Below are 23,895 nucleotides of genomic sequence, written 5' to 3'. Positions count from 1 at the left end.
CCAACTCTACAATTCTATGATTCTATGAAAATAAATAGTTAAAATAGCTGCATGTTGGGATAGTTTATCTGAACCACTCCTTTCCAGGAGAGCAGTAAATAATACATTGGGTGCATTTGTGCTGGTCTAATTTGAAGCCATGCCAGTTTTTTCTCATCCGAACATTATTTTTCTCTCTGAGGCAGGTATAGCAAAATGTCAACTGGTTGTTAAAAATTGCTACACTTCATGGTCTCATAAGTGTACCATTTGTTCATCCCCCATTCCAAAGAACTAGATAAGGTATACTTTTGCCAGGAGGGCTGGTAGATGAAATTAGTTCCATATCAGTATCTTTTACCTGGAACGCTACCTCCCTCTGAAGACTACATTTAGCAAATATGTCCACAGCTTGCAAACAACAGATATGCCCCGATATCTCCTAACTGAACCACTAGCTCCTTCTCCATTCGTGCAAAACTAGATACCGTGTGTAAATGTGTCGGTCAGAATGAATGCTTCATGTCATGATCAGCAGCCCTGGGGTATTAGCTCTCTTTCTGGTCCAGGTATAGCAAACCATGTTGACTGGTCATCAAAAGTTGCTATGCTTCAGCATCTCTTAACTCATGGGTAGGCAAACTAAGGCCCGGGTGCCGGATCCGGCCCAATCTCCTTCTAAATCTGGCCCGTGGACAGTCCTGGAATCAGCATGTTTTTACATGAGTAGAATGTGTGCTTTTATTTAAAATGCATCTCTGGGTTATTTGTGGGACACAGGAATTCATTCACCCCCCCCCCGAAAATATAGTCCAGCCCCCCACAAGGTCTGAGGGACAGTGGACCGGCCCCCTGCTGAAAACGTTTGCTGACCCCTGTCTTAACTCCTACCCTACTCTAGGGAGAACACCAAAACGTGGTGTGCATTTACATCAGACTTACTAGTTGCCAAAAATCACTGAATGCCTGACCCTCCTGCCTAAAACTTTATTTTATTTTTATTTCATGTACGTAGGACCCTTGGTGTTCTTATTGGTGTGCTAATGGTATTTCTGATCCAGGTACAGTTGAAACTCTATGTGTTGTCCTGTGATGACTCACTCTGTCACGAGGGGGTGGACTCCTCTCTCTCATCAGCTTACTGAAGGTTAAGAGACGACACTAAAAAAACACACCAAAACCTTAGTCACTGATTGCTTTTTTTCTGCCATGGGAGATTACTCAGTGTGGGTGCCTTGAGTTATCGGAACCCAGCCAAGGAAAATTAAATGAGTCTGGCATTAATTCACCTGTGTAGAGTCAAGTGACAATAGGGCAGAAAGGAGATGTCCTTTTTGCCGTATGATTGAAATTCAAATTAGTTCTGAGAACATCCCATTTACAATGTGGCAAAACATCATCAGCAACCAGTGCCTGACATATCCCAGGCAGATAACCTTTAGTTTAGAGGCAAGACTAGGGAGTCAGGATAAGTGCTGAACAAAAGCAACTTGGTGAGCTAATATAAAGAGTTAATTACTGGTGTCAGGAAATAGATCACACAGCATGAAAAGTGTCTAATTTGACGAAATTGACAATTTTTGATTTTTCTGGGAAACTTGCACATTTACACAGCTGTGCAGAATCTGATCAGGCTGAGGACGGAACTGTCCCTACAGTTTTCAGTGAAATGAATTTTGTTAGACCCTGTACAATCCTGCAATTTTATTTTTATTTTTCAACTCTATGTGTTTGAAATGTGCTCAGCAGACGTAGCCAGGAGGATTCATAGACAGTGCCCCCCCCCCCAGTTATTGTTAGCAAGATTCAATATAAGATCCAGCCTCTGTGCCTCTAATAGCAATATAAAAGAGGAAAATGTTCCCATCGCACTGCTGTTACACCAATCAGATTACTTTTTCCTGTATAACTATTGAAACCAAAAATTTACTGTGCTATATAGTCATGGTTGTAAGATAGTTTGTTTTTAACTCCTTATTTTGTATGTGTACCAAACAGTCCTAGGTTTCTGCAGACCTATATACATGCATCTATTGCCCAGGTGAAATCTTAAGTGGGCCAACAAGGATAGTCATGTGTGGAAAAGCCATACCAATGAATATCATGTGCAATGCTGGAAGACCATACAGAAGCTCTCCAAAACACATTCAAAGCAAGCTTTACCATTAGACTTTGTGTATCATCAGCCAAAAACATTTGGTTGATGGGAATATGACACAAACTTTTTTCTGTGACCACATCCTGTGTACTTCTCAGATGCATTTGAGGAGGGAAGTAAAATAATATCTATTGAATGCCCACAGCATTCATCTTAGTTTTAAGTCTTTGGATTTTTAACAGCAATCCACCACCACCCTCACACCAAGTTGGAATGAGGGAAGGTGTCCCACCACCCATCTTTCTAGCAAAACAGCCTCCTGCTGGCCGTCAGATGTGTGGGATGAAGGAAGGCCACTGGTGTAATCCCTGCCCATGGGAAGATCCAAAATTGGATGTTCCAAAGGCAGAGAAGGGGCATGAGCCAGTCTCATATCTGTCAAGTGACAGCATCAGGTCCAGACCAGGCACAAAGATCCTGTCCCCCATCTTCCTGCATCAACACCATGATTAGCACATCTGTAGATGCCGCAGTGGCCCTGCTGCTAAGGAAAGTTCACAGTGGGTGGCTGCAAGGTATTGGACAACAGAGTTGTGTGTAGATGCCTCCTGCCCTACGTGCAATCCAGGATGCTGTCCTGTCACCATTGCCAGAGTGAGATTCACTTGACTTTTGCACTTGGAATGGGAGGGGAGGACCACCCATCATTTCAAGCAGCAAAATATCTTCGGCCAACCATGATAGCCATGTTCAAATATATAAAAGGATGTCACATAGAGGAGGGAGAAAGGTTGTTTTCTGCTGCTCCAGAGAAGCGGACACGGAGCAATGGATCCAAACTACAAGAAAGAAGATTCCACCTAAACATTAGGAAGAACTTCCTGACAGTAAGAGCTGTTTGACAGTGGAATTTGCTGCCAAGGAGTGTGGTGGAGTCTCCTTCTTTGGAGATCTTTAAGCAGAGGCTTGACAACCATATGTCAGGAGTACTCTGATGGTGTTTCCTGCTTGGCAGGGGGTTGGACTCGATGGCCCTTGTGGTCTCTTCCAACTCTATGATTCTATGATAGTGATCTGCATTTTTTATCTGAGTGAGAAGAATTGAAAGTCATGAGAATCAGAGATCTGAGCAGTTGGGTGTCCACAAGAAGACCCATTCCCACACTTGACATCACCTGTATGACTCCAGATGAGATGGAGTTTGCCACCTGCATACCAACCATACAAACACACCATGCAAATGCTTTCTCTCGTTTTCTCATTTTTCTAGTGTTAAGATCAATTTGGAAAAATAATTTAAAAAAAAAATCTGCATGAGAATTCATATGCATTTTGCATGCATTTCTCCTAATATGCACATTTTCCCAAGCAATCTACCCCAGCATAATACATCTTTGCATGCTGTTATCAGTGATATGCACATTTGTCAGATATACAGAAGAAGAGTTTAGATTTGATATCCTGCTTTATCACTACCCTAGGGAGTCTCAAAGCGGCTAACAATTTTCCTTTTCCCTTCCTCCCCCACAACAAACACTCTGTGAGGTGAGTGGGGCTGAGAGACTTCAGAGAAGTGTGACTAGCCCAAGGTCACCCAGCAGCTGCATGTGGAGGAGCGGGGAATTGAACCCAGTTCACCAGATTACGAGTCCACTGCTCTTAACCACTATACCACACTATGCTTTCCAATGCATTTTTGGGGTGGAGCACCGCATCACAGTGTTCGGTTTGGTTCATGTATTGGTCTGAGGAGAAGTGCTCAACAGAGGTAGCTTTGCATTCGTATGTGAGCTGAATTAATTTCTCCCCCATTTATTGGCCCATCCAATAAATGCCTTAACCAAATCCCAGTCTTTCTGAAATCCACTGCCATCCTGTTGCTATTTCTTTTCCCCTCATGGCACTCAAGAAAAAAATTAACATATTCAGAGTATATATGACAGCAGCATTCACGGGGGGGGGGGGGGAATGTTGAGGATAATTTTTGAGATGATTTCATGTGCCCTGTGATCCTACACTAGGCAGGCTTGATGTATGGTAAGCTGCAATAGAAAGAAGCCCTCAGAGGCTGTTGGCAAGACCAGTCACTTCTAGAGGCACCCCTGCTCTGAAGATTATTTTTAAATGTCAATATATACATTTCCCTGCGTTAGTCCAGAACATTTGACTCTGTATAGCTTTGAAGTTAGCCCAGTTGTGAGCAAGAATATCCAGATGTCCCAAAACAGAGAGCAATATATATATACTTTGGAGTCATAGGCTCTGGGGCTTAGAGTCTTTCTGCTTCAGCTGATATATTGTTTAAATCTAAAACTTATTTAAAAACCTGTCTGAATGCGACGGCTTTTAATTAATCTTCTCTTAGTTTTTATACCATATAGTACCTTGAAGACGCAAGATCAATCACAGCTGTATTGTAACATGGAGTTGGGAGACAGAAAGATAAATGAGCTATCAGGTTTAGCATTTTGATAGCTAAGTTTAATTTTAACTAGCTCATGAACATACTGTAGATCTGAGGATAAAGTCATGAAGCGGAACATTCATCTCTGCAGTCCATTCATAAAAATAAGGAAACGGCTTAGCCAGCCCCTACATTAGGGACTCCAGTGAACTGGGGGGAGAAATGTGGGGGTCTAGAAGCAAGGCTATGCCCTCCATCCATAGAAATGAATTTGGGGAAGGGCAAAAAGGTGCGAGAGCCACATGCCTACAGGGAGTAAAGCAGCTCGGGTAAGGCAATTTTGAACAGGCAAAAGGCAGCAGGAAGAACGGTCAACCAACCGCTCTCTCCTTGGGATAGATATATCAGTCTATTTTTGGTCTCTGTTTGTTCTGACTACGCTTCCCTTGAAGTATTACCTCATAAAGCATGTGTTCCTAAACACATACGTTACAAAATGAAGTACATCAGAGAATAGACATGGAAAATTGGAATGATAAAGATGCATATTCTAATCACACTTACATCCAGAATGTGCAGATCTGGACAGTTCATTCTAGATTTGCACAGAACTAATTCCTCAAGCATTGTGAGCCTTTGCTGATATTCCTCAACAGAATCTGGAAGTCATTGATGTTGGAGGAGTATCTATACATCTCTTGCATTGCTGCCTAATGTAATCCTCAGCCTCATCTCTCCCCATATAAGATGAGGATAATAATATTATCCTACCTTGCAAGGATAATTGAACTGATGTAAACCAAATGCTTTGGGAGAGAGGGGAACACACTATGAACTAAGTATTGTTGCTATTAGGATTACATTACTGATTAGATTAGGGAATCAAATGTTCGTGGTAATTCTTCCTGATGCTCTATTACTGCAAATGTGTGCAGGCTTTGGAGTTATGCTGAACTCTTCATCACAGCATGAAAAGCTACTGAATTACAGCTAAGCAAAGAGCAAGGTTATATGCCGATGTAAATAGTTTAGTCACTTCCAATATATAGTGGCCTAAATAGAAAAAAAAGTTTTAGCACTTCAAACACTTGCAATACAAACAAAGTTAATGGAAAGTAAATTTCAGGCCAACAGCTGAGAACCATTTATTATGAAACTAAATTAGTGCCTGGCAGAAGTAATTAGCAAAGGCTTACTCATTCAGGCAGCAGTTTGAACACGGAGCCACTTTGGTGACCAATTTTACAGCAGGAACTTTGAATAGCCAATAATCATGATTCAAAGGAGCATTTAGCATCCAGGCATTTTCAAATTTGGCATGGTAGGCCCAAGTCAAGAAAGAGAAAGCAGATTTTTAAATAACGAACTGGAGAGAGAGAGAGAGAGAGAGAGAGAGAGAGAGAGAGAGAGAGAGAACCAAGTATATATCCGACATTTGTCAGAGCTGATTCACACATGCATATATCACTCAATGTCTCATCAACTTAAAACTGTCACTTGATGATTTACAACTGGGTGTGTGAATTACCTCCACTGGAAAGGACTGTGTTTGAACTGATGAGAAGCCATTTGATACCTCTGTTTGTAGTGTCTCTCCAGTAATGGCTTTTTGACTCTGGCAAGTCATCATAGGATACTGCAGCTGTGATCCGATGAACAAGCATGTGTGAATCGCCCTGAGACACCTAATGAATCAATCTTAGGCAACTGAGGAGGGGTGAGAGGCCAGAGGATTGCCTTGTATTGAGTCATCATATTGCTCCTTCTAGCTCAGGATTGTCAATGCCGGAGGTGTAATATATGCATCATCAACTAAGGATCTGGCATACAGTCCCTATAAGAGAAACAGCTATGACCCAGGAGGCCAGCTCCTGGAGACCTGATTCAGATGGGTGGCTTGGTTGGAGAAGTTTGTGAATATGCTGTGCCTAATCCAGGCCTAATCCTTACCCTCCAACATTCCTCCAGTGAAAATAGGGGCATTTCTCACTCCCCACCTGCCCAACTGGCCCTCCTTGAGCCCCCCACCCCCCACAGAGCCATTACCACTGCACCAATGAGACACAGCACACATGCCTTCCAATGTCTTGAGAAAACCCCTTAATCCTTATTTTATTTTATTTCATTCTTTGGTTAAATAAACAAAAAAGAAAAACACACACCAATAAATAAATTTCAGAAAGGGGCAAGATTACACATGGGTGAACAAAGCATTATTATTATTATTATTATTATTATTATTATTATTATTATTATTATTAAAAAACAAGACTCCTTGCGCTCCACTCCCCCTTTCTCCCGCCCATGGCAGCCCTGCCTTCTACCTGCCTCTCAGAGCCAGCGCATCGTGTGGGTTTGGACCTCGGCGGCAGCAGCCTCTCTTCCTCCTCACCAGAAGAAGAAGAGTTTGGATTTGATATCCCGCTTTATCACTACCCTAAGGAGTCTCAAAGCAGCTGACATTCTCCTTTCCCTTCCTCCCCCACAACAAACACTCTGTGAGGTGAGTGGGGCTGAGAGACTTCAGAGAAGTGTGACTGTCCCAAGGTCACCCAGCAGCTGCATGTGGAGGAGCGGAGACGCGAACCCGGTTCCCCAGATTACGAGTCCACCACTCTTAACCACTACACCACAAGCTGTCCAAGGGTGAGGAGGCCTGCAGCAGCGGCAGCCATGAAAATGTCATGGGATGCTGCCTCACTTCCACCTCTCGGGACAAGCACTGGCTTATCCTCCTCCCCAGGCTTGGTGGCGGAAATAGGGATCAAATCACAGAAGCTGGGGCAGCTTTTGTCATTCCAGGACCATCACTGGAAAATCAGGACACTTGGAGGTTATGCTAATCAAGAATAAAAGCTTTGTTTACCATTGTCTCATCCAAGTAATAAGGAATCTCAGACCCAGGGCTTCTTGGGGCTGAATCCAGCCAATATCCCTGCTCCAAGGAACACCCCTTATTTCCAGGCATCTCCCCACGGTGTCCCTGCTCCGCATCCTTCTTTTCTGCTTTTGTCTGCCTGGAAGCCTCCTTGAACAGGCTATAAAAGGTTCCCCCACCGATGGTCAAACTGATGGTTCAGTCTTTCCTAGACCTAGTTGGTGATTGAACCAGGGACTTTTTGCATGCAGAACATGTGCTCTACCACCGTAACAGTTAAATAGCGGCATTGTAAATGAATAACTTGCAAACAGCAGTTAAGTGCTATATTTACCATTCATTGCATGCCTCACCTCAAGTGTAGCACAATGAACGGAACCTGAAGGGTGGAAAGAAACAGCAGGCATAAGATTGAATAAAAGCTGCAAGGAAGATAAGAATGTTAAAAATATGCAGCCCAATAGCCCAATACTTTAAGTATGTCAAAGAGAAGGGATTTCTCCCCTTATAATTCAGGAGTAAGCAGCAGAATGCAGCAGCCCTACTGCTTGCTAGAGCAGGATGCTGGCAACATGTTATCCCTCTGCTGACACAGGTGCTCTAGCTGCCAGTTTGCTAAAGGTTAGTTCACAAAACCCTAAGCAAATGGGGTCCCAAGTATCTTAAGGACCACATACCGGTAGTTCCTTAGGCTTCACCTTGATCATGTGGATCGTCTGATGGGTCCCCCGTGCCCCTGAGGTTTGGTTGGTCATTACCAGGGACTGTGCCTTCAGGACGGCAGACCCTGCCCTATGGAACTCCTAGCTGGGAGAGATCCAGCAGGAATCACCCCTGCCTCCTCTTAGACCTATTTTCAAAACTGTAGTATTCAAAAGAGGCTTTGAAATGTGGGTTCTTTTTACCAACCAGTGTTTATTGCTGTTTATATTGGTCCTTTTATTGATCTTGGTCAGCATGGCCAAAGGTCAGGGATGATGGAAGTTGTACTCCAGCAACAACTGGGGGCAACAGCTTCTGCATCCTGGGACTAGGCCAGGTTGTGGCATCTAAATGATCTGAGGTTAAGGACCAGATGCCTCCAGGAAGCCAAGTTGCGGAGCTGGTGATTGACTTCCTCCTCCCTCCTTCATCTAATGCACTGTTACCCAAATGTTTTCCCTCATGGACCACTTGACAATGACAACTGTAGTCTTGGTGGACCACTTAATGTTGTTGTTTTCCTGATTGTAGCATAGATGCTATATGACTTTTAACTGTCTTTATATTGCTTCTTTTATTTCTTATATTTGTATTACAATTTGAAACCCAAATTCTATTACATTAAAAATCAATCTAAGAAATAAAAAAGCAATAATAATAATAATGATTTTATTTATACCCTGTCCATCTGGCTGGGTTTCCAGCAGAGTGAATGCTAGATACTGAATGTGATTGATATGCCGTCTCTCATCTTCAGCCAGAAATCCACAAATAAGTTGTATTCTTCCAGGAACCACAGAATGGGGGCCCTTGTCCTAGTGTGTTTTCAACTATTTCCATTGCAACTTGTGGCCAGACAGAGGTACTTGGGTTATTTGAATGAGCCTCCCAAAGTATAGCAGAAATAATACACTGAGCTTCTTTCAGTTCAGAACGGAAGGAGGGCAAAATCACTACTGACTGTTTCTGAGCAATTCCTGATAGATTAGATTAAGCATTAAGGGCAAAAATGAAGTGGGAAATAGCCATGTTGTCATCCCACTGTTATGCATCACGACAGGAAGGTCAGCAGCGGAGGCAGAAATAGGAGGAAGAGCATGAGATTGCCATAGAATATAGTAATTTACATACTGGATCAAAGCAATAATCTATCTAGAGCAATAACCCATCTCTGACAGTAGCGTCTAGCAGATGCATCAGTGGAAGACATAAAACACCCATAACAGACAATTATGTGCTAATAAGCTTGCAGTGGAAGTTTCTATCCAACTTCAGTCAGTCAGCGCTTAGATTTATGCTCTCAGACACACGGGCTGCTATAGTTTATACATTTTTAAACCCGCTTAATGAATGTTCAGAAGTGCCACACAACTGTCCAGAATTTCTTAAAGTTGTGATAAGTATTTGGCCTCCACATTTGGCTTTACCTTGCATTGAAGAGTTCCATAAGTTTAACTAATGACCCTGCAGCCTGGAAGACTCCCAGCTCCAACTTTGAAACTCTGCTCCCTAGTTTGTATGCAATACATTGTGGTTATTGAGTAGTCTGAGACAGGCACTCTGTACACGCTCATTGACTTTCAGACAGGAGCCACTTGAGACACAGCCATAATATTAAGTCCTCAGCAGCAGCATCAATGCCGTTTACCAGGAGGGAGAGGGTGAGGACCAAGGTGGCAGGGAGCTCAGAACTGTGCAGGTATCAGGGACTGGGCACAGGAGGAATGGTGGAGACCGCCTCCCCTTCCTGACCCTTCCAGGAAGGAGAAAGAGGAAGACCATATAGATTTACAACAGTGGTTTGAGGGAGGTCACAGCTCAGAGGCAGATGAGGGGGAAAGTTGGGAAATCATGGGAGAGCCAAAGCAACACCTGGCTGACACGTTGTCATTAGAAAGTATTCCAGACCCTCCATCTCTCAGAACCCGGTGAGCCTTAAAAGTAGGAGAGCAAAGAGCTCAAAACAGAGAACGCTTAGCAGTACCTGTGGAAGAGATGATGAGAATGACAAATGAGGAAGTGGGAGAAACGGGTGGGGGGTGGAAATTCAATTGGGACACTGCCATTATCCAAGAGGCTGGGTTCTATAGCCTCTCTCTGTAAAGACTGATATAGAAAAGGACTGTAAGAAACTTTTCCTTGTCTTATACTTTCCTTGGCAACCAGCCGGGAGCCACCAACAGCATCCTAACAGCAGGTGCACCAGTGGATCCAATCCAGTGCTCCCAACATTTAGACTAGGCAGCCACTACCTTCCCATCACCTGACCCTTTCCCCTCTCCCTCCCAGTAAGCAACAGTGACACCACTGCCAAGGATTTGCATTTAGAACAGCACAGACGGTTCTGGTCAAAGAGCATATGGTAGAGTTGGGAAAGATCCAGAAGAGGGCAACCGAAATGGCCAAGGGGATAGATCAACATCCCTATGTGGAAAAGGGACTTTTTAGGTTAGAGAAAAAGCAAGTCAGAGGTGACATGATGGAAATTAATGCATGGTATGAAGAAAGCAGATAGAGAAAGGTTTTTCTCCATCCCTCATAACACTGCATCAATATCCAAAGAAGGGGAATGTTGAAAGATTCAGGACAAATAAAAAAAAGCTACTTCTTCAGGCAGCACATGGTTAAACTTGGGAACTACCTCCCACAGGAGGCAACAATGGCCACCAACTTGGATGGCTTTAAAAGAGGCTTAAAGGCTTTAAAAGATGGTGCCTCAGCTCTCAATGGACAAATCCACGGAGAGCTGAGGCACCATCTTCTCAAGTTGATAGAGGGGGCCCAACGCAGTATTGTGAGGTGCCGGGGGCAGAGCCGAATGCCTTCTGAGCATTGAGGGGGTCTAGCACCCTCAAAAATACCATCGGGGTGACTAAAACTGCCTCACCCCCTAGGAGCTGGCACATACGTTGGAGAGCAAGGCAATCAATGTCGGCTAGCCATAATGACAATGGTCAGGGGTCATATGCCTCGGAATACCAGCTGCTGGGAATCATGGGTAGGCAGAGTGCTCTTGCCCTCTTGTCCTGCTTGCCAGTTCCTCACAGGCATCTCCTTGGTCACTGTGAGAAAGGATGCTGAGCTAGAGGGACCATTGGCCTGATCAAGCAGACTTATATTACATTATGTCCTCAGACTTCCAACACCCTAATGAAGACTTTGTTATTAGCCACTTAATTCTGACCCACCTGGTTTCTGGTAGCAGTTTGCTTCCCTGTGAACTTGAGCAAATGGCAGGCAAAATTTCTAGACTCCTGCTACTCCTCTGTTTCCATTGGCTGCTACAGCACAAAGATTGTGTGTGTGTGTCTGTGTGTGTGTGTGTGTGTGTGTGTTATACAAAGGTTTTTTTAAAAAAAAATGCACAGGTCTAGTACTTCTGGTGTCCCTTCTGTCTCCCGTGAAAGCTCTGATCTTCTTGTCTTCATGCATGTTAGCTGGCCAGCTGCCCTATTGGGATTGTTATTCAAATAGCAACACACACACCTTTGTGTGACACAGTGCCTACCTCATAGTGAGGGGATGTTTTAAAACCTTTCAAGCTATTTCATAAACGCTGCCTTGTAATCTCCTCATTAACTTTAATGTCCTGATTGAGTTAATTTCTATAGCTGTTATAAAATGACAACCACGGGGGAAAAAGAATGACTAGCTCTTTGGGGTGAATTATCTGGACGGCACACCTGTGTTTGGTCCATGGGTATCACCAACGTGGAAGATATATGGGTTATGTCGGGTGACAAATGCTAAACTATTCCAGTTGCTATAACATCCTATCTGGACAAGAGATTAGCTCAGTTTACAAAAAAGAAAAATAAATACAGAACAGAATTGCAGAATAATGCAGAGAAAGGTTTCATTTTATTGCTGCAGGTGTGTCATCTTCAGGTATTTCTGAATTAGCAGGGGGAAACCATGAGCTGTTTCATTGAAGCCGTCATGTGCTGCACAACATCTTAATTCATCTGCTGTTGGTGGGGGCGGGGAGCGTTGGTTGTTGTTCTGTTTTTTTATGGCATGTGCGGGTTGTTGTTTTTTAAACCAGTCAGCCATTTGCTGGATCTTCAATTCCCCGGCGTACACGTTTCTTCTTTGCAACGCTATCTCCTGCTTTCCACAGATAAACACCTCACACCTAGGAGACAGGAGCTTCTAATTAGTATTAAGACCTGAAGTTTTCCTGTCTTGCTTTGAAGCTTTCCAGGGTGCTTTTTTGTGAATAATAATGTCCTCAACTCTACATTATACAGTGTTCAATCAAACGTTGGTTTAGACTTAGGAAAGGAGGAGTGCTGTGGTCTTCCAAGTACTGTTTGACCTGTCACCCCCAGCCAGCATGGCCCATAGCCAGGGACGGTGGTAGATGCAGCCCAACAACATCTGGATGCCTTTGAGTTCTCCAATCACGGTCTAGAACATGAATTCCTGCAAGAGAATCCGTTACTCTTCTGCTCTGTGTTGGGTTGAGGGAAGCACACCAGAGAGGAGAATCTCCTACACATGTTCTGTTTAAGTAAACAGAAGGTTTACAAAAGCACAGGTGTCTATTCTTAGGGTTGCAAGAGTTACTAAGCCCTACACAATATTGACCCCCATACTGCGTTTCCCCCTGAAAGGTCATATCTGGCATGATGCTAAAACCTCTCTATCTATCATTTAAGAATATAGGGGAAGGGATGCAGCTCAGTTACAGAGCATCTGCTTTCCATGCAAATGACCGAGTACATCCTCAACCCTCTGGAGAAGATTTGGAGGATGCAGGGAGGAACGAGGAGAGGAGAGGATGGGGGAGTTACATTACACAGCTAAAGCTAATTGTACGAATTGCTCCGGGGCAAAAAAAGAGTGCTTGGGCACGAATGGGTGGGGCTGTGCAGCCACATTGGCAGAAGTGATATGGCATTCCTCCAGTGCATCAATGCCACCACCCTCATTGTCACTTTGTTTGTCCCAGCCACATTCAGGTGGGCCTTGTCAGGAAGATGGCTCTGCCACACCACTACTACTGTTCACCCAAGCCCCCACTTTTCTGCCCATCTTTATCCTTACTTATTATTTACAATATGTTCTATACTGCCCTTCATAGAGCAGTTCTGGGATTTCCTCTGTGTTGAATTTTACATGATAAACATTTCAGGGACCGGTTGGAAAGAATGATGGCGATGATGTGGGTGCTCAATTCCAACATTTCCTTCTAGCAAATGAATCAGATCACCGGCTCAGAGAATGTGTGAGCTACGAATAAGGGTGTGTGAATTTTCATTCCACATAGTGGGCCATAGTCACAAATACTGGTGTGTGTATGCATGTTAAGATGGTCATGCTTATTCTAAGTGGTGGAATGGTGGCAGAGGGTGGAATGGAGCAATTTTTTAAAAAATCCCTTTCATCAGTCGAGAGCAGGTGTATATGGAAGCATTGCTGTCTCAAGTTGGGTTGAACAGGGTTCTGATATGCCACAGAGCCACCATTTATCCAAGCACAATACTGGTGCCTCCTCCAGAGGCCTCTCAGTCCTTCAACTGCAATATGTCTCTGGGCATACTTTGATGATATACATATTGCTGTTGATTTTGTCAAGGCAAATTAATGGCTGTATTTGCATTATACATTGAGTATTCTGCTCAAATGTTTAACTCCAGAGTAACGATTGTATTGCAATTAAGAATGATAAACATTTCCTTCAGCTCCACATAATCAATATTCATACACTTGTTTAAATAGCCATTCTCCAAACGGGACTGACCAGCGGCCTCTTTCAGCAATTAAATTAACATTTATTTTATAGGATGCATATGCTGTGTTGGATCCTACATACCTCTCTCTCTCTCTCTCCACTCAGTAAGTACTATCCTCAGAGGTAGAAATATCCCAAGGAGATAGAAGTCTTCATTCTAATTTTCCCTGTAATATATCAGCATACTTGAGGATATTTTTCAAATGTGTCACTGAACATGCCAACTACTAATGAATTTAAAGCAATCAATAATATGGATTATCACATCCAGACTCTTTCTCTGAACAATAAAAAAAATAGAAATCTCAAGGGACTGCTCTATACATTATGGATGCCAAATGAAGGTCATGTTAAATCATTCCCTGGTTGCTGTTGCCATGCAGCCAAGAGCACCTGAGCACACTATCTGGATAACACTGTCTCTATCCCTTTTGGGCGTAGGGGAAATGGATGGAATGATGAAAATTGCAGAAGATTGCACACCATTCAGTAGTTACTCCAAAGTGTAGCACTGGTTGTTTTGTGTAAATCCATACATAAGGCTACAATGCATTTTTCACCAACAAAACTTTCCTCTATGGTCTGCTCTAGAGGGTCATGCTCTAGCTGAAGCTAAGCAATTCAATGTGTGGGTCTAGTCAGTTCCTTGGGAACAACCACTTTTTGCTGCCTTTGTTCTGTGATGGAAGAAAGTTGGGATATAAATGTAATAACATCAATATCATGGTTTATTAACTGATTCACCCCAGTCTTCTGTTGCAGCTGGTCACATGGTTGGGATGAGGTTGTGTGCTGTTTTCCTTTGGCTTATTTGTGAATCTCCACTAGCTCAGAGCTCAGGAACTCTGTTCTTTTGTTCTTTGCAGTTTATGCATCCAATGACATGTCTAGGAAAAAAGGTAAAGGACACCTGGACGGTTAAGTCCAGTCAAAGGCAACTATGGGGTTGCGGCGCTTTCAGGCCGAGGGAGCCAGCATTTGTCCACAGGCATCCTTCTGGGTCATGTGGCCAGCATGACTAAACTGCTTCTGGTGCAACGGAACACTGTGACGGAAACCAGAGTGTACAGAAATGCAGTTTACCTTCCTGCAGCAGTGGTACCTATTTATCTACTTGCACTGGTGTGCTTTCGAACTGCTAGGTTGGCAGGAGCTGGGACAGAGCAATGGGAGCTCACCCTGTCATAGGAATTCAAACCACTGACCTTCCAATTGGCAAGCCATCGACCTTCTGATCGGCAAGCCCAAGAGGATCAGTGGTTTAGACCATAGTGCCACCAGCAGCCATATGTCTAGGAAGAACTGGACAAGTCACTACTTCCCATACCTAGTAGCACTGAACAGAAGGAAGACAAATAATCCCCCTATTTGGGTGTCTGTGCCTGTGGTTTTATGTCTGTAAGGTGGGATTCTGATGTAGAAGGAACTGTTGAAGTGGGTCTCTTTGATAAGTTGATGACCCTAGTCTGTTATGTTTCTCTTTACTTGACTAAGGAGTCCAGGTGACCAATCACAACAGAAAATACTAGTGAGTGATGCTTCTAGAAGAGGGCAGGCATTGCAGGTGATTTGGATCATTTCCAGCTCTACAGTTCTATTATTCCCTCTTCCCCTGGCTGGAGGTGATGTCAATGGAGCATAAGAAGAAAAAGGGACAAGAGCCAGAATTCTCTGGTGCTGAGTCCATGGCTATGCCTTTTGAAGAAGACTCCTAGAAACCCAATGCAGGAGCAAGATCTGCTGGAGTGTTGTGCTGTAACCCTTCTATCTTATGCTGAATCTGTACACTGTGAGATGTAATCCATTGGTACAGTCAAATGCAAAATTCCTTATTTCCCTAGAGTGGGCACAGGCAGGAGGACATCCAGTCAGTGTAATTTCCTGTTCCACTGATTGAATCATCCTCCCCCTGCATGTGACCTGCAAGATGGGTGTGGTCCTGGCTCACGCCATGAAAGAGCCAAGTCATGCAGCTATTTTCTCCGTCTATTTTAGTCTTGCAGTCTTGTCTTGTCTTGTTCTATCTTTTGCTGCCATGCTGCTCTCCTGTAGCCATTTTGTTATCTTAATGTAATTTTCCTTTCTGCTGGCTCTCAGCCACCAGCACATGAGTTCAGTCTCCCTATGAGATGAACTCACAGTTTATTTTGTAGCCACTAAGTAAAGACTTAGTGTATAGAAGTGAGAGCTGGAACATAAAGAAGGCTGATCGCCGAAGAATTGACGCTTTTGAATTATGGTGCTGGAGGAGACTCTTGAGAGTCCCATGGACTGCACGAAGATCAAATGCACCCATTCTTAAGGAAATTAGCCCTGAGTGCTCACTGGAAGGACAGATCGTGAAGCTGAGGCTCCAATACTTTGGCCACCTCATGAGAAGAGAAGACTCCCTGGAAAAGACCCTTATGTTGGGAAAGATGGAGGGCACAAGGAGAAGGGGATCTAAAGGGGATACCAGGAATAAACTTAACTAAGAGAGTCAAACGAATCTGCAAACTAGCTTCCAGCTATATTGAGGTATATACTGCTCTGCTACATCACTTACTAGCCTGGGTGAAGGAAGTATAATACTTATTCAATATATCCTTTCCTACTATCCTTAACATTCCCAAATATACATGTGTACATAAAACCATATATCATGAAGAAGCCAATGTATGCAGTGACCTTCTTTCCAAGGGAACCAAACCTGAGGTCTGTGCTGGCATCCCTGAAATCACTTACTGCTAGGAAACTGGAGTGTGTATAAACATATTTCTTACTTTGGTCACCTGCATATGATTACCTGTATATTATTAATTGCTTATCACACTGTGGCATTCTGCTAAATTTGGTCAGGGGCCTGTGATATCTGTGCTGGTAGAACTCAAGTTGGACAATTTTAAGTTAGCCATAGCCAAATTGCTACTATCAGTGTTGCTGTATTTCTGACTGCGTTTCTCTCTGTGTCTTAGACTTGCAGCTTAAAAAAAAAAAAAAACCCTGTGATTTTCTTCCTTCTTATTTTTCGTCTTATTATAAATGTGTAAATCCATACTTAAGGCTACAATGAGTTTTCACCTACAGTAGGATTAAAATCCCTCTGTTTTGTAATTTAATGACTGACTGACATTTCTAAATTTAGTCTGATAATTCTTCCAAGGACAATTGGATTTCCTATGCAATTGTTTCCCTGTGATATGCAGCCCTCTGCTATTACTGTTTCTGAATAGCAACAAAAATTGCAATATGATCTGCTTTGGAATGCAAACATGTTTACTTTTTAACATTTGCTAGGAAAAGTTCAGTTTAAATTTGAGGATTGCGGAAGTAGGCTTCAAATGTCAGTAAGTAGCTTGGGTTTACATTATTACAAATTGAGGACATGACTTGGGAGTGAAAGAGCTCAGAACAGAGGTTGCAGGTGGGGCACAGTTCAGGACTGGGGGATTCATCAAGAATCCCAGGTATGTCTTAAACCTATCAAACTGCAGAAAATAAGGTGTGTGGCAGCAATGCAAAGTAGCAGGGTATGGCTTAGGGGAAACAGGATTCAGAAACGGACCTGAGTCTCCTAGCACGACCAGTGTTCTGAATGGCTTGTGATGCATCAACAGCATTTTTCAAGGGATGAACCTGGAAGCATCTAGTACAATCCACATTACTGCCTTGTTACTGCCACCTCTGCCATGTGGCTCAAAATCCTTCAGTACTAAGAGCTCTGGAGAACCAACAAGTCAGAGATCAGGTTGATCAGGATAACAAGGAAGCCCACCTCCAGCAAGGAACACCTCAGTAGCAAGGTCTTGACTCTGTAGCAAGGCTGTTTTCTAGCCATTTCTTGACTGTCACCAGGGCCTTGATCCAGGGCATGCTGGACACATGTCAGACTCTGAGATGGTTTACTTCCTGCTAGCAGTGGACATGCCACTGCCTCTGCTCCTGGTGGGTCTGGAGCAGAGGAGATGCATTGATTTGTCCAAACCTATGGCATCTTTGGCTAGGCCAGTCTTCCTCAACCTCAGCCTTCCAGATGTTTTGAGACTACAATTCCCATCATCCCTGACCACTGGTCCTGCTAGCTAGGGATCATGGGAGTTGTAGGCCAAAAACATCTGGAGGGCTGAGGTTGAGGAAGCCTGGACTAGGCTATCTTCAAGGGTTGTGGTCCTTGTCACCTAGATTATCATGGCAGTCACAGACAACTGCAAGGGTCATGTGCAAAGAGAAAGATTCTGGTCATGGCTAGCCAATATATGACATATGATGCAATATGATGTAGAAGTCCATGTCCTAAGCGTGTTTTGGGAGAGTCTGAGGCTCTATGGGAGTAGCAAAGAAAAGAAAAAGCACAAAATTTGAAATGTAATTGATAAACATAAAGGTGCACATTGGCAGCTGAGAGGATGTTCACGGAAGGATAAGCACCAGTCAGCCGATTGCAGAATGAGTGAAACCCCAATCAAGAAATGCTGTTGGGAAGATAAAATGCTGATCAGGGCATGTTCTTAGGGACTATAGTTAGATAGCTTGAACACATGGCTGTACAGCTGAAATAGTAATAATTAATAATAAGGAAATGATACTTACCCCGTGCTGGTCACCTTATTAAAAGAAGGATATTGGGGAAATGGAAAAATCACAGCTGGACTCTACCTGGAATGATAGATGGATGAGATGCAATTAAAAAGAGCTCACTGCATTTCAGAAGACAGATTTTTTGAAAGGAGGAGCTGTCAAAATATCCCCAAGATCCATGAGACATAAACTATATCTGTAATTTTTTCTGTCTCTCCAGCGTTTTCATTCTTTTTCTTCTAACTTAAAATATAGAGGCAGTATCCAGGGGAGAGGGGAGAGGATTCTTAACCCTTTGGCATCTAGTGTTTTCTGCTTCTCGAACTCTGCCACCAATACTGCCTTTTGCTCCTCTCCCCTACCCTTGTCTTCTGCTCCAGATGGCAAGTGTATGTTTTAGGTTTTTAACAATGAGATATAGTACAAATATATACCGTACTTTTCCATGTATAAGACTAGGGTTGTTTTTTTTTACTTTAAAAGAAGGTTAAAAATCTGGGGGTGTCTTATACACGGATAGTGCTTATGCCCATTTTCTAAATTTGGCGTCCCCAAAAGTAGGGGACATCTTATACATGGGGGCGGCTTATACATGGAAAAATACGGTATATAACTGAGTGACATATGGAATATGGGCCTCAGCCACTACAAATTATTCCACATGTTATTCAGCATTGTCTCAGCTGCTTATTAACTCCAGGCTAGCCAAAGGTAATTCTACCTCACCAGGTGCCACATGCAGTTCCCAAAATCTCCTCAAATGAGGATGGTTACTCCATCAATTGGATTCTGAGGAAAGATTTACAGGTCCAACCAACAAGCTTTGGAAATTTCCAATGAAAGGACTGCCCCCACCCCAAAGTTCCATTGATGTCATGTGGCCCCAGGCTCCCCTCAATCGTGGTGTGATATTTGCTGACAGGTTCTCACTCCTGCAGCATGGTGTGCAGCTTCCAGGTCAAGCAGAAGTGAAGCCCCACATAGTGTGCATTGTAGTAAGCCAGTCTTGAACCAACCAGTGAAATGACAAATATAAATATGATAAGAGAGGCCTGGGGGCTGTGCAACTTTCCTAACTCAGCACAGGCAAGTTAGGAGAGGAGCTGCAGCTGCCATTTCCACCAGCATCACCACCACCACTACTAATAAGCTGTGGTAGTGGAGAGGCATTTCAAATTCAGGGGAGCGGGAGGCTGATCAGCTCTGGCAGAAGGAGGGAGGTCAGTCGTAATGAGCAACTGTGAAGAAGAATGCAAATTGCACAAGGATTTATGAAGCCGTTTCTGCTCTGTGAGCATATTCCAGATAAGTCGAGTGTTAATAAGGCAGGCAAGTTTTTCAGCTGTGCCAGCTGTTATGAAGATGCTGGCACACTTTCCGAGTGGTACTTAGCGAAGGTTAGGCTTACCATGTCACAGCGCATAAATGAACATAGGCATGTCCTGCCTCGATACACACACATGCAGCCGGTTACAGAGCATGCTCAAATCACCATGCCATGTGAAGACAGGCAGATAGATAGATCTTACACTTAAACATTTCAAAGCAAATTGGAGGGAAACAAGAAGGTACTAGGGGAAATGATGGGTGGCAAGATGGAGAGAAGGGGTGGGGTGGGAACAGAAAACATAAATAAATCATCTCCAGGACATTTTGCTGCCTACAGCGGAATCCAGATGCTGCCTGAGACAGAGCTAATGCTTTTTTTAAAGTATTGCTAGACGAGTCAGACACACAACTTCTTTAATCTCTCCTCATGGTCATGGTGCCCCCTGAGGCAGGTTCCTTCAGCACATGGCAGGTCCAGGTCCTGAAAAATGCATTCCATAGCAACCATTAGCCAGTGTGGTGCCCTCTAGAGGCTATACATGTAACCACTGTGCTTTGCACAATTCTGGTGGTCCATAAGAGGATGGTTTCCATTACGGTTTGGGATGAGACATCAAACTGCTTTCAGTTGCTACAAGAGAAATTGGAGTCCGCAAGGGAGTTGCTGACAATATGTTCACACATGGGTCTTATCCCCCCAAAACCAGTTGCATAATATAAATTGCTTTAATATATATTTTTGTGTTGTGTTTTAATGTTGGAACCCTCCCAGGGATGTTAGGGTGGAGGGCAGGTGATTAATGTTAACAGCAATAAAAACAACAACAACATTAATCACTTTCCATTCCAGCTTGAATAACAGATCTCCAACTTCTCCCTAGTTTCAAGCACAGAAACTATTTCAAGTGCAGTAACTTGCAGGTATCTTCCCCTACCAGTAAGAAGTGGTGATTTCATTTGCCCTTTCAATGAGAAAAAGCTTTCTTGTTAGTTACACTGAATGGGTTGTATGGGCAGATCAGGAATTGCATGAAGAGTCTGTGTCAATAGCTATTAAGCCAGTTACCAGCACCAAATACAATGATCTCTTCACACTAGCAGCTTGAATTTAGTTCTGAAGATAATTGGCATCCAATGTGGTTTCCACATGGACAATTGCTGGGTAATGTTCCGTCTCTCTGCTTCATTCAGAGATTGGGCTGCAGAAATGCAGCTGCAACCCTTACAGTCTCTGGGCGCTGTCTAAAAATCACCACCACTGCCATTTTTGAATCATTAACACTGTAGCTGTAACAATAGTGCTAAAGCTGAAAGGATAGCAGGATGGTTTTGCGCATTGTATACTCCAAAGCACAACCAGATCAACATTGTGTCCCAGTTACCTAGATATGCATGATTGGATCTGGATCAGAGATTATGGTAACATGTTCCCTCTTCACCTCATTTGAACAATTCTGCACTCATTTACAAAGGAGTGTTCTGAAATCACAGGGTGGGGTGGTTGTTTATGGAAGAGTCGGACACGACTAAACAACAACAACAAATCCCCAGTCTTTATTTATATTAAATGTGTGCAGCAAACACAAGATTCACCTTGTATCTGTGGCATTTGAAAACAACCCACTCTGTTTCAGATTTTCTCTGTGTTGTTCCAATTCAATTCATTTTTTGTGTCTGAATCTGACCTGGTAAATCTGAAGGACTGTTTTGCTTCCATTGAGTATAAACGAGTATAAAAGTTTTTTCCCACATAAATTTCAGGCAGATTCATCAATGGGTTTCTGTGCACTTTTTTTGTTTTCTGTGATGAAAAAAATTTAGAGATGTATGATTTAAAAAAAAACACCCCTCTTCTCGCCAGCCCTCTGGGCATTTCCCCAGTCAGCTTGGTTTTGTTTCTCAGAAAAGAAGAGGAGGGAAATTTGTGTATCTAACATTTTGGAAAAACCAAGTCCAAAAATAAACTCAGACCTTGACTACCGAGTGACCCAAATATGCCTTGAGGCACCTTGCTTGCTAACAGTGTGATCCAACTTAGGAATGTGAGATCATGATCTGAAACACTTCCAATTTATCCTTGTTGTTTGGGTATGCAGAGAGCTAATGCACACCCATATTCAAAATTAATGTATAGCATACCTGTAGTGCTTTTGATTCACTTGCGTAAAAATCACCCATATTATACAGGTATAGAGAGAGATATTGGAAGCTCAACTTCCTTCTCTTTTCTTATTTCCTTTATCTGATCCTTTCTCTTATTTCTGCTGCCATTCTTCCTTTCAGCCAATGAGAACATACTGAGTTCTCAGCATGTGCCACTTTGATGGGCCCATCTTCATGTTCATTGGAATATTACAATGAAATGATGTGCTTGGGGGTGGTGTGGGGCGAGTCTCCAGGTTCATTCAATCCTTCTTTGGAGTAACTCAGCAAATGCCTGTGGAATAATAGCAGGTTCTGGAACTGATCCAATAAATTGTCCTAACAAACCAACCAATTAATTAGAAACTATCTATCCAGGAGATCTCGGCAGCCAAGTGTGTGAGAAACATGCAGATTCAAAGGATGGGGTTTCTGAGACTGTCACCGTCATTATATGCTAAAAGATAGTGTCTAATTATAATGAAGGCAAACATTAGATCCAAATTCCTCTACATGCTGTGTACATAGCACAAAACTGACAAAATGAATCAGAGCTCTGTATCATCCTAATCCATGAACTTCAGAGATTTAAGCAGGTGCATTCTAATCACAGGCTCAATGTAGTCATATTTATAATGTACACTGTGTTGTGCTATCCTCAAAGGAAGAGTATGCCCTCGTATGCACACACATGGGGTAGGAGGGGCTGTTGCTCAGTGGTAGAGCTTTGAATGCAAAAGATCCCTGGCAACTCTGGTTGAAAGGACTGAATGATGGGGAGGGGGCTGCCTGAGTCTCTGAAAAACACAGGCACTCAGAATGGATAATACTGGGCTAGACAGACAGTTCTCACCAAATAGGAGGCCCCTTCCTTTGTTCATATGAATAAAGCAGTATAATGGGTTGAAATCACTTCAGGTGAGGGAATCGATTTTTAAATCCACTACTGTATATGTATGCATAACAAGTTGAAAACTAGTACAGTGGGGAACAGGCTAGATTAAAGCCTTTCTCTAAGACTTGTTCAGGTTTCTTGCCATTGCTGTGATATAAACGGTCATCTGTCCTACTTCAAGGGGGCTGTCAGAAGACAATCCTCAATTTGAAGGAGCCCTCTGTTTGAAAGCCTGTCAGGTTCTAGCGTTCCATCTGCACCATGCATTTAAAACAGTTTCATACCGCTTTAACTGCCATGGCTTCCCCCAGAGAATCATGGGAAGTGCTGAGTTGTAAGCAGGCCCCTATTTCTCTCACAGAATGGTGTAACCGTCAATCCCTCTTCCCAGAGGACTCTGGGAATTGTAGCTTTGTGAGGGAGCTGGTGTGTTCTCACAACTCTCAGCAGCCTTAAATTACATTTCCCATGATTCTTTGGGGGAAGCCATGACTGTTTAAAGTGGTATCATACTGCTTTCAATGTAGAACACAGATGGGGCCTCATTTGAAGATACAGAATAGAAGTTTTGGAATTGCCTATCAGTCACACGGGTCAGCTTATCATTCTTCATGGTGAGATGCATCTGATTTTTATTTAAATGGTAACTATTTAAAATATTTTTTAGCTGTACATATGAATTACCAAATGGAAATATGTGACTTTTTTGGAAATACATTGTCTTTGTGGGGGTGAGACTATTTGACCACCCTATTTTACTTGATGGGGGAGCAGTCAAAGTAGCACTTCCAAGCTTCAGCCTTCTTAAAAATTGAGTCTACCATGTCCGTTCAGAAATCTGCTGCCAAGCCCTTGTTTATGCAGTGGGGCAGAGCTGCCCCAGCACCAGCACTGGTGTTGCAGGAGTGCAGGATTAGGGCATGACAAGGTGACAGTGAGGTTAAGGTTGCATGGGTGCCCCAGAAGGAATGCTGGATTGGCTCTGCTGCTATACCTGCACAACCGGATCTCACCAATATCCCATCCCTTCCCAGACATGTCCATGTAAATGGCAGTGATGCTGATCAGGAGGATAGCCCTGCAGTTCCCCTCCACCACATGGCCTTCTACTGCCCTTTTCTTCTGCATGGACCAGGCCTCTCCTGTGGGATGTAGAGTCAGGCCAGAATAGGAC

General features: G+C 43.3%; 2 long non-coding RNA genes across 2 annotated transcripts; both read right to left on the bottom strand.

Annotated features, from left to right (window-relative positions):
* Positions 1-961: 961 nt before the first annotated feature.
* LOC310676706 lies at positions 962-11,370 on the bottom strand. The gene is made up of 2 exons (XR_014510692.1): positions 11,250-11,370; positions 962-1,140 (listed from the first exon to the last, which is right to left on the bottom strand). It is a non-coding gene; the product is annotated as an uncharacterized lncRNA (long non-coding RNA).
* A 533-nt stretch (positions 11,371-11,903) lies between these two features.
* LOC310676555 lies at positions 11,904-23,245 on the bottom strand. The gene is made up of 4 exons (XR_014510614.1): positions 23,006-23,245; positions 18,368-18,433; positions 13,880-13,965; positions 11,904-12,196 (listed from the first exon to the last, which is right to left on the bottom strand). It is a non-coding gene; the product is annotated as an uncharacterized lncRNA (long non-coding RNA).
* Between the last annotated feature and the right edge of the window lie 650 nt (positions 23,246-23,895).

Source organism: Podarcis tiliguerta (genome assembly GCF_965153285.1).
Source record: "Podarcis tiliguerta genome assembly, chromosome: 4".
Classification (NCBI taxonomy): Eukaryota; Metazoa; Chordata; class Lepidosauria; order Squamata; family Lacertidae; genus Podarcis; species Podarcis tiliguerta.
Note: the sequence above shows the minus strand (reverse complement) of the source record. Positions and strands in the feature narration are given on the sequence as shown.